The following is a 10,154-nucleotide window of genomic DNA, read 5'->3' as shown; positions in this document are numbered from 1 at the left end:
GGGACTTAATCGCGTAAAATAAGTATTAAACCCACCTCCGACGTTTCGAGGACGTTTCGGCGTGGCTCCGAGACCACGGGGACAACGCCGTCCTCGAAACGTCGGAGGTGGGTTTAATACTTATTTTACGCGATTAAGTCCCGTCGTTGTAAATAATAATTACACGGGCATAAATAACTTAAGATAATAGAACAATAGTATGAGCCAGGCGAATAAAAGACACGGCATAAGTAAATAATAACACTTTCACACCTACATTGAACGACGTTTTTAGGGTTCCGTACCCAAAGGGTAAAACGGGACCCTATTACTAAGACTTCGCTGTCCGTCTGTCCGTCTGTCTGTCTGTCACCAGGCTGTATCTCATGAACCGTGATAGCTAGACAGTTGAAATTTTCACAGATGATGTATTTCTGTTGCCGCTATAACAACAAATACTAAAAACAGAATAATATAAATATTTAAATGGGGCTCCCATACAACAAACGTGTTTTTTTTGCTGGTTTTTTCCGTAATGGTACGGAACCCTTCGTGCGCGAGTCCGACTCGCACTTGGCCGGTTTTTTACATAAACTACATTACTCTTACAATTATGAATTTTCCCTTGAACTTGAATGATATTGTTTATTATTCAGCACTGTAAACTACGTCCAGCGTTGATTTACGTTGCCAAAATTAATCACATTAACTCATTTCACACAAAAACACTCTTACATTTGCAATTTAAGTTGATTATTTTGATACAACTAAATTCTAAGTGAAAATAGCGGGCGCCGGTTTTTCATTGTTTTTCTTCTAACACAGCCAGATCTTCAATGTTAGTTACAAGTGAAATATCGTATTTTATAACGTTTTATTTATATAATTCATTCATTCATTCATTTATTTAATGCAAAAACCATGGTTATAAAAGGTAAAGGTAATAAAACCATACAAACCCAACACAAATAAATATTTACTTTATATCGTGTAGCAATATTTTTTTCCCCTCACTAGCTCGGAAAGCCGTCTTTTATCCTTTAAAACAAGCTGGGAAAAACGCATTTTATCCACTAGTGGGGAAAGTTATTTGACCTTGGATGGAGCGTGTTTATGTAGGTTGACAGATAACAAAACGTAAAACGCTCATAATAATGGTTCGTTCGATATTAATTATCATTAAATAAATGGTTTGAGAATCTAATAAATAATACCAGATTTAGCTTTATTTAATGATTTTAATTCATAAACCTTAAAATTCCATAATAAACGTTTGTTTTTTAATAATTATGTTAAATATAATTCTGAACGCACAAGTCGATGCAATTTCAAAATGCATAATTGACATTTCATACGTCAGAAATGTCAACATTGACAACAAAAATTTTACTTTAAACCTTCTCACGTAAAAGTATGTACAGACTTTCGAGAGTTTTTTGTTATAATATCGTAAAAAATGAATGATTTCAGTGATGCAGATGATCTAACGCCTGTGGATGTTGCACTTTCCTCGCTATAGTGAGGTGAAAAGCTTTGTATTACACACGGGTGCAAATGTATTTTACTTCTCGTGTGTTGAAACACTTGCTACACTCAGGATTCTAATCCTTTCGCTTGCTCGTGTTTCAATTCCACACTCGCTGGTAAAATACAACTTTGCACCCTTGTATAACAAATAACTATTGTACGTAATCAATGTCTATTAAAAATATATAAAGTTTTTGAACATCCAAACTCTTTGGTGTCGACGTATCGATTACGGTCAGAATTAAATTTCAAAAAGCTGGAAAGTAAAAAGCAAAAAATGTCTATTTTTTTATTGCGTAGGCTAAAATGACTACCACAAATGTCAAATGTAGAAATAATGATACCAGCTTAAAACAAACAGTGCTGATCTTTGATTTCGGTTTGTGAATAACCGATAAATATTAAATTAATTTTAGGTTTAAAATAAACAATAAATAAAATCTACTCGCTACATGATAGGAAATCCATACTTAATATTATAAATGCGAAAGTGTGTCTGTCTGTCTGTCTGTTACCTCTTCACGCTTAAACAGCTGAACCGATTTAATCGAAATTCTGTATAGGGGTAGTTTGAGTCCCGGGAAAGGACATAGGATATTTTTTATTCCATTTCCTCAAATTTTTACCTGCACTATTTCACCCTTTTTAATACCTCTCCTAGTGTCCCCTTTTAGCACGTCACGGATTATCCATTCATTGTGTTACAGACACTTCATCAACAAATATAAGTACCTCCCAATAGTTTATTTTCGGTTAGTACCGGTTGTAGCACATCACTATTTATAAGACGTAAAAAACTAGCAACACATGAAATGTCGTTTTAGTCTACGCAATAAAAAAATAGGCTTTAGCTCGCACAAACTAACTGCGAACGCTAAACGGCTACGTAAAGTAGCATTTTTTGAGCAACTGTATTAAAAAGGTACTTATTGAAATCGTAATAAAGACAGAAACAAAAATAAATAGACAGCAGTCATATTTATTTTACCCGTTGAGCCATGAACAGCGATAACTTGCGGCTTGTCCGGGTAGGAAGTAGGAACGACTGCGGAAATTTACTTTTTTTTTGCCAATTTTGCGATTTTTACTCATGGAATTTAATTTAGTACGACGTTTTTGAAAGCACATTGTTTCAGGACGGTACTTGTTTCCTGGAAATTTAATATTTTAATTAATCGACTTCAGTAAATTCGTTTCATTGACTTTTACCTACAAGACAGAAAATAATTAATTTGCAAAACAAAGAACATAGGTATAAAAAACCGGCCAAATGCGAGTCGGGCTCGCGCACGAAGGGTTTCGTACTATTACGCAAAGAAACGATAAAAAAAATCACGTTTGTTGTATGGGAGCCACACTTAAATATTTATTTTATTCCGTTTTTAGTATTTGTTGTTATAGCGGCAACAGAAATACATCATCTGTGAAAGTTTTAACAGTCTAGCTATCACGGTTCGTGAGATACAGCCTAGTGACAGAAGAACAGACAGACAGACAGACAGCGGAGTCTTAGTAATAGGGTCCCGTTTTTACCCTTTGGGTACGGAACGCTAAAAACACTAACGGGGAAAATTAAATGTACTTACCAAGATTTGTCAGAAAACGAACATTTTGACTGAGATAGTTGTGAATTGAGACTTGAGATAGTTTGAATTTTTAATGATTATTCATAATTATCCAAACACTATCTTTTAGCATTGTTTTTGATGAAATGTATGTGATAATAGTATATTTTATAGTTATATTTTACAGCAGAGTCTTATGCTGTCTGTCTGTCTGTCTGTCTGTTTGGTGTGAACGGCTCAGGGGTGTCGAGAGGTGTGCGTCGCTTTCTACCCAGTGGCTGTTAACAGCCACTGTGCCAACTCTCGTCTTATGCGTCTTTCACTTCCACCCCTGGAGTTTATAGCTCTAACGACTCCACTCTGGCCGGCCGGTCAAGGCAAGCCAGAGGCAGAAAATCCTGTCCCACCTACCCTACTTGCGGGTAACAGAACTTCCCAGGAGCACTCGGGTACGTGGGGTCGCTACTCCCCAACAGCTCGCCACAAGTTGCCTTTCCTTTTTTTATTTATGCACAAGGGTAACGGAAATAAATATTAAATTAAATCTATGCGTCTTTTCAATCCATGGTGTATTAAAATCATCACATTTCGTTTGATATCAATACTTAATAATTAAATTATCATGGCCCGTTCACAATCTAACCAAGAAAAAAGTCTTAATATTTAATTTTACTAGCTTTGTCACCCCATCGGGTGGAACAGAGACAAATGTACGGACCAAGAGGATATAATGTAATTTATTTTCACTCATGACACGCTCGTTTCAAGCGATTTTCCCCCGTGCTCTCATGGCCTAATTAATGTTTAAATTTGTTACGTTTATATAATGATGTCAATTTTTGAGAGTGATTGATGTTAAAGAGGTGATGTATTTTAAACTGAGTTGCGTAGCGACATTGTTCGTAATCATTTTTGTAACTTTCCTGTTCAAACACATGACCGACAATCGTTTTTGAATAATTTTTAAGAAAAAAGAACCGACTTCCACGTGGGATTGTTGATGGTGCACGATTCCATACAATGAAATGATAAAAACAGCATCTTTTGCTAATTATGTAGAAAATGAGGTTGTCGCACATAGCTATAAGATTAAGCATGTATAATTTTAGGTCTTACGTTTTATATTCTCTTTAAATGTATAGGTATTTTATTCAACCATTAATGAGAATTTGTGTTATATTTTACCATGTCTTATTTGATCATTTTGTACAATTTCGTGTATTTTTTATGTTTCATATCGTGTGTAAAAGTGTAAGTCAATCAATATGTTCCACTTCCAGGTATAAGAATCACATGTCCCAATAATAAAAATTACCTTAATCCCTAAGAAATGTAATAGTCGTAAGCTGATTGGCTCAATAAAGTTCCGCGTACTCTGCACGCAACACCCACGTGACCAATAGGCGTCGTTTAGCTGCTATAACGGCGCGCGCGTGTATAAATAGCCCCCCCCCCCCCAGGCGGTAAGGGTCGTAGGGTTGGATAACGGCCAGTAGCGATAAAGCTGGCTTACACCAGATCGCACAGCCGTCCCCACAATGAAGATGAACGACCACCCCACAAGGTGGGGTGCGACACTAGACAGGCTCCACAGCAGGGATGCGGAAGAGCCCCTCACACCCTCCCAAAAGGGTATCGAGAAGGAAACACTGCTATGTATAAATACGCCTACGCAGGGAAGCAATTTCTCACTCTCTCTACAACCTCACCAGAGGTAACACCTAACACTAACCAGTATTGTTATAACCTTAATATGTGTTTTTACTAACTCCTAACACATACTAACCCGGTAATGGTGGTAATGGTCAACAAGCAGCAATCTTCGCGAAATCTCCGGCCAGCGCGTTCGAGCCGTTGTGTACAGCTTCTTCTCTTCGGAAATCCGAGCACAGTCTACGCTCCACAGAAGTAAAACCACCTACTTTTTTTTTTTTTTTTTTTTCATTTATTTTTCAAAGGCACATATACATAATTAATTTCAAAATTACTCGCCAAACTGCGTATGCAGTTTGTTGGCGAGAAAGCGCTCTTTTTTACAATTTTATGCTTACTTAAGTTGCTATCTTACTATGCTTACCCTAAGTTTGACATTAAAGTTAGTCTTAGAAAAAATATACCTATATAATAAAGTAATAAAGCATCCTTTTACAAATAAATGTTTCTACCTAAAGGATACACTATGCTAAAAACAAACAACAACAATTATAATTTAAATAATAATACACGGTTGCTAAGTCAAGGTAAGTTATCTATAAGTGTTTTTTTTAATTTGTTCTTTACTTCCAATATGCTATATTTATTATCTCCTCTTAACCATTCTATTTCATTATATATTTTTGGGACCAAAAATTTATCTGTTCTCCTACCATAATAATTTTTGACAAAATGTTGCACATATTTCTTTAATCTAATATTTTTTGTTCTATATCTGCTTTGTTTAGGGACTTTAAACTTATTATTACAGTAATTATCTATGGCTATCAAATATTGCACTCTTTGAGTCACAGGTAATATTTTATACATTTTATAAAGTTTTTCGTATTCGCCTTTCAACTTATTTTTAGTTTTGCTGTCCAATAAGTATTTCAGTGACCTTATCTGGAGCTTTTTAATTTTATCGATATACGTTTGGAAGGTTCTGCCATATACATTAAGTCCATAACCTATCACTGAGTCCGCTAGTGCGTAATACACTACAAGCATAGTTTTTTTGCTAATTAATTTATGTAAGTAGTACATTTTGCTCATTACTGAGCGTAGTTTGGAACAAACCACATTTATGTGTGCTTTCCAGTTAAAATTATGATCAATATGCATACCTAGATACCTATAAGTATTTACGTATTCTAGCGGTTCACAGTTACATTTGTTATCCTTTTGGTTGTGCAAGCAATCGTATCCGTGTCCTATCACACCTATCTCATTATAATTAACCGACTTAGCCCTGCGGTTGTATGGGGAATATATGTGCATACTTTTTGTTTTTGATAAGTTTATAATTATTCCGTTATCGTGGGCCCATTTAGCAATCTCGTCGAAGTCGCTTTGGATACAACTGTGAGCCTCTGATATATCTGTATGCGAATATAGTAGGCACATATCGTCCGCATACATGTATACCTTGCATTTCTTTATAACGTTTACAACACTGTTGACCAGCATTAGATAGCCGACAGGGCCATACACCGAGCCGGTCGGCACCCCGAGCGTGACGTCACACTCCGCGCCCATGGCGCCGGCGATGCTCGTGCGTATGGTCCTGCCCGCCAGGTAGCTGCGGAACCAGTCGTTGACGGGGCCGTCTATGCCACATTCCCGCATTGCTTGCAAAAGCACTTCATGGTCGAGGGTATCAAATGCCTTTTTATAGTCTATAAAAAGCGCAAGCACCTGTTTACCTTCGTTTAGACGGCTGTTGATTTCATCCGAGAACTGTGCCAGAGCCGATCCCGTACTTCGACCTCTCCTGAACCCGTGCTGCGAGTCTGTAAGTATGTTATGCTTCTCCAGAAAACCTGAAACTTGTCCGACAACCACCTTCTCGACAATTTTATTAATTACTGAAAGGATTGCGATAGGCCTGTAGTTTGTATAATCCAAATGATTTCCATTTTTATAAATTGGCCTTATAAGAGATTTTTTTAGGTTTTCTGGATAAACACCTTTTATCACACACATATTGACGAATTTAGCCAGAATGGGACATAATTGCTTTTTAATGTACTTAATGTCTTGTGTTCTTATTTGGTCAATGCCCGGCGCTTTTTTTGAATTTAAATTACTAACAATCTTTTCAACATCAATAGCAGACACTTTTTTATACCTAAAAGACAAATCAATTTTATTAACATAAGAGTTACGATCCATGAATTTAACATTACATATATGTTTAATATTTACAATTTCCTGGGTAAAAGTTTCAGAAAATCTGGTACAAATTTTATGTACATTATCTAATTTTCCTAAGTATCGGAGGATTACCTCATCTACATTTAATTTTAATCGCCCTAACCAGCTGTTAATTGTACTCCAAATTTTTTTATAATCATTTTGACATTCTTTTATTTCTTGTCTACGATACTTATTTCTTGCAGTATTTATTAGTTTATTTACCTTATTTCTGTATTTTGTGTATTCTAATCGTTTGTTCATATTACTTGGCGAGGCTTTCCACACACGAAACAACTCGTCCCTTTTAACTGTCATAACATACAACGTTTTATTTATCCATGGCTGGGTGATCCTACCTCGTTTAACACTTTTTGTAACTGTACTTTCGCGATAAATTGACTCAAATACATGACACAATTTGTGATACAACAATAAAGGACAATCTATGAGAAGTAATTGCGACCAGTCGTAGTTATCTAATTTTACCATAACTTGTTTATCATCTAACACTGAACGCATACTTTTTTGCAATGAATTTTTGCAATGTTTATGATCAAAGTCCAAACTTATGCCTACCATATGGTGGTCCGATATACCGCACTCTATCACACTCGCCGCCGTATGCGCATCTTGCACGTGTTGCCGTCCCGCTCGCACCCACACATGGTCTATGCACGATGTCTCCAGGCGCCCGCTCACAATAGCCTCCCGCGTTATCTCTGTACTTGGTATGCCGCACTGTAGGCCGTATCCACACAAGGTGTTTTTGTAACTAATGGTAGTTGCATTCATATTGTTTTTAGATAAGTCGATGTTCATATCCCCTATAATTATTAAATCTTCGCAAGTTTGCATACGTTGAATAAACAATTCCAAGTGTCTTATAAATAAAATCTTATTCTTTTGTGGTGGTCTGTAAACCGATAGTAAATTGATTTTTCTCTTGTCCAGGCGTATAATTCCATACAATACTTCCATACCTAGGTAATTAACATCTTCCATAGTAAAATTAACTTCATTTTTCACATATATTACTAAGCCCCCTCCTCTGGCACTTTCCCTTGTCTTTGAGTAGGTACTGTATCCGTGTACCTTGTAGCATGAGACTTCCTCCTTCTTTATGTTAACTTCGGAAAGAATAATCACATCTATTTGACTTTTACTTTGGTTAATTAGAACTAGTAGTTGATTGAAGTGTTTACGCAACGACCTTATGTTTAAATGCAATATGTTAAATTTATTTATTTTGTTACTAATTGATGTACTCCATATGTCTATGTTTTTGTACCGTGAGTACTCCACTTCCGACGAAGTATCCGAATTATCCGTGAACACGTTGAATTTTGTTAGTGAAAGAAATCGCGTAGTGTATTCACACAGCTAGTTGCTTAGTGACTAGATGCTACTATGTTATCAATATCTTTTTCGCACCTTATTTTGAAGATTTTAGCTTCGTTTTCTTTTCTAGCTAGTATGTTGGAATTTTGAATCCATATATATCTGCATATATCTTTTAGCTGTGTTTTAGCTGACCAAAACAGCTGTCGTTTGAATTTAGGGAGGTCCTCATTAATGTAGACAGGCTTATCGCTTCCGTTACCATAAACAGTGTTGTTAGTGACCCGGTTCTTTCTAGCCAGGAGCCAGTTGTTACGCGAGTTCCTACACTTGAGCCTGACCACAATCGGCTGCGGCTTAGCGTCGCCCGCCTTTTCTCGTCCGACCCTCATTGCGCATTTTATGTCCTGGGGATCTAAATTGAGTTTTTTGGCTATTTCCTTTGCTATTTCCGTTGTATTTTCTCCCTGCTTCTTCTCCACCCCCACTATTTCCACGTTTTTTTCTTTCTTCTCCTGCTCTAAGTCCATAATTCTTTCTTCCAGCGCCTTATTGCACTTTTCCAGGAAAATATTTTTCTGTTCCAGCGCTTTCATTTTTTTCTCTGCCTTTTCTTTAAATTCCATCAATTGCTGATACTGAGCTGAATAAAAATCCACATTATCTTTTAATTCATCCAGCTTTTTTTCTATATTATGTACAACGTCCAGCTTGCCATTCAATTCATTGAGCACGGATTCTAATGTAGATTCACCCGATTTGATGTTTATCCTGGCCTTGCTGGCCCCATCCTGCTTTGATCCAGCTGGGCTGCCAGATTCTTTTAGAAAACAGTCCTCACACATCTCCTTCTTCGCACACTTTTTGTGAAGAATAGCATCACAGGACTCCGCTTTGCACTTAACAGTAACCTCCTTAGACACCGACACAAAAAGTTTGCACTTCTTGCACTGCACCATTGTAATTGTTTATATCGTAACTATATAAAGAGAGCAAAACTACACCACACGTCCACTCGCAGAGCGCGCGCGCGCGGAATGATTGATTTTCTATGATTGAATGATTTTCTATGATGATTTGAATGATTTTCTAGTGGCATTTCATTTCTGTGAGCATCGCAGTTTTCTGATAGCATTTCGGTTCTGTGAGTATCGCAGTTCAAACCTAACGTAACCCACTTTTCTAGTTACATGTCCAGGTCCGGGTCCCCGTTCAGGTCCAGGACCATGTCCAAATCCGGGTCCGGGTCCGAGCCCGGGACCAAGTTTGGGTCCGGGTCCGTAACTAAGAGGACAAATTGCCAAACGTGAACTATGTGTCGTTGAAGAGTTCCATTCTGATCATCATCAGCAGTTCCATTTCATCGAATGTCACTCTTTTAAATGCAAATGCTGGATTTGTTGATGTAAATACAAAAATCACTATATGTATGCCTTATTTGAGAAATTCCCTTGATTTCTCATGGATCCCATCATCAGAACTCGAGCTTGACAAATATATGTCTTGAAAACCTAACTTGCTTAACAAACATAACGAAGAGGACAAATCGCCAAACGTGAACTATGCGTCGTTGAAGAGTTCCATTCTGATAATCATCAGCAGTTCCACTTCATCAAATGTCACTTTTTTAAATGTAAATGCTTGATTTTTTGATGAAATCAATCAATTCCTAATGGATCCTATCATCAGAACTGCGTTTTGACAAAAACGGGACCAATCTGTATATATGTACTTGAGAAATGACGTCTAGAAATGACGGAGATATAGAGTAACAAACAAAAAAAGCAATCGAATTGATAACCTCCTCCTTTTGAGATTTGGAAGTCGGTTAATAGTAGTTTATGCAACCTTAAA

General features: G+C 36.9%; 1 protein-coding gene across 1 annotated transcript in view; it reads right to left on the bottom strand.

Annotated features, from left to right (window-relative positions):
- Positions 1–267: 267 nt before the first annotated feature.
- The window catches only part of LOC134741698 (uncharacterized), a 491,852-nt gene continuing 481,965 nt past the window's right edge, over positions 268–10,154 (bottom strand). The window contains exon 8 of the mRNA XM_063674576.1: positions 268–337. The gene's annotated coding sequence lies outside the window, so the exon portion shown is untranslated. The remainder of the gene's footprint in view (positions 338–10,154) is intronic.

This window comes from Cydia strobilella, chromosome 5 (assembly GCF_947568885.1).
Source record: "Cydia strobilella chromosome 5, ilCydStro3.1, whole genome shotgun sequence".
In the NCBI taxonomy this organism is placed as follows: Eukaryota; Metazoa; Arthropoda; class Insecta; order Lepidoptera; family Tortricidae; genus Cydia; species Cydia strobilella.
The sequence above is the reverse complement of the archived record's forward strand: the minus strand, read 5'-3'. Positions and strand labels throughout refer to the sequence as shown.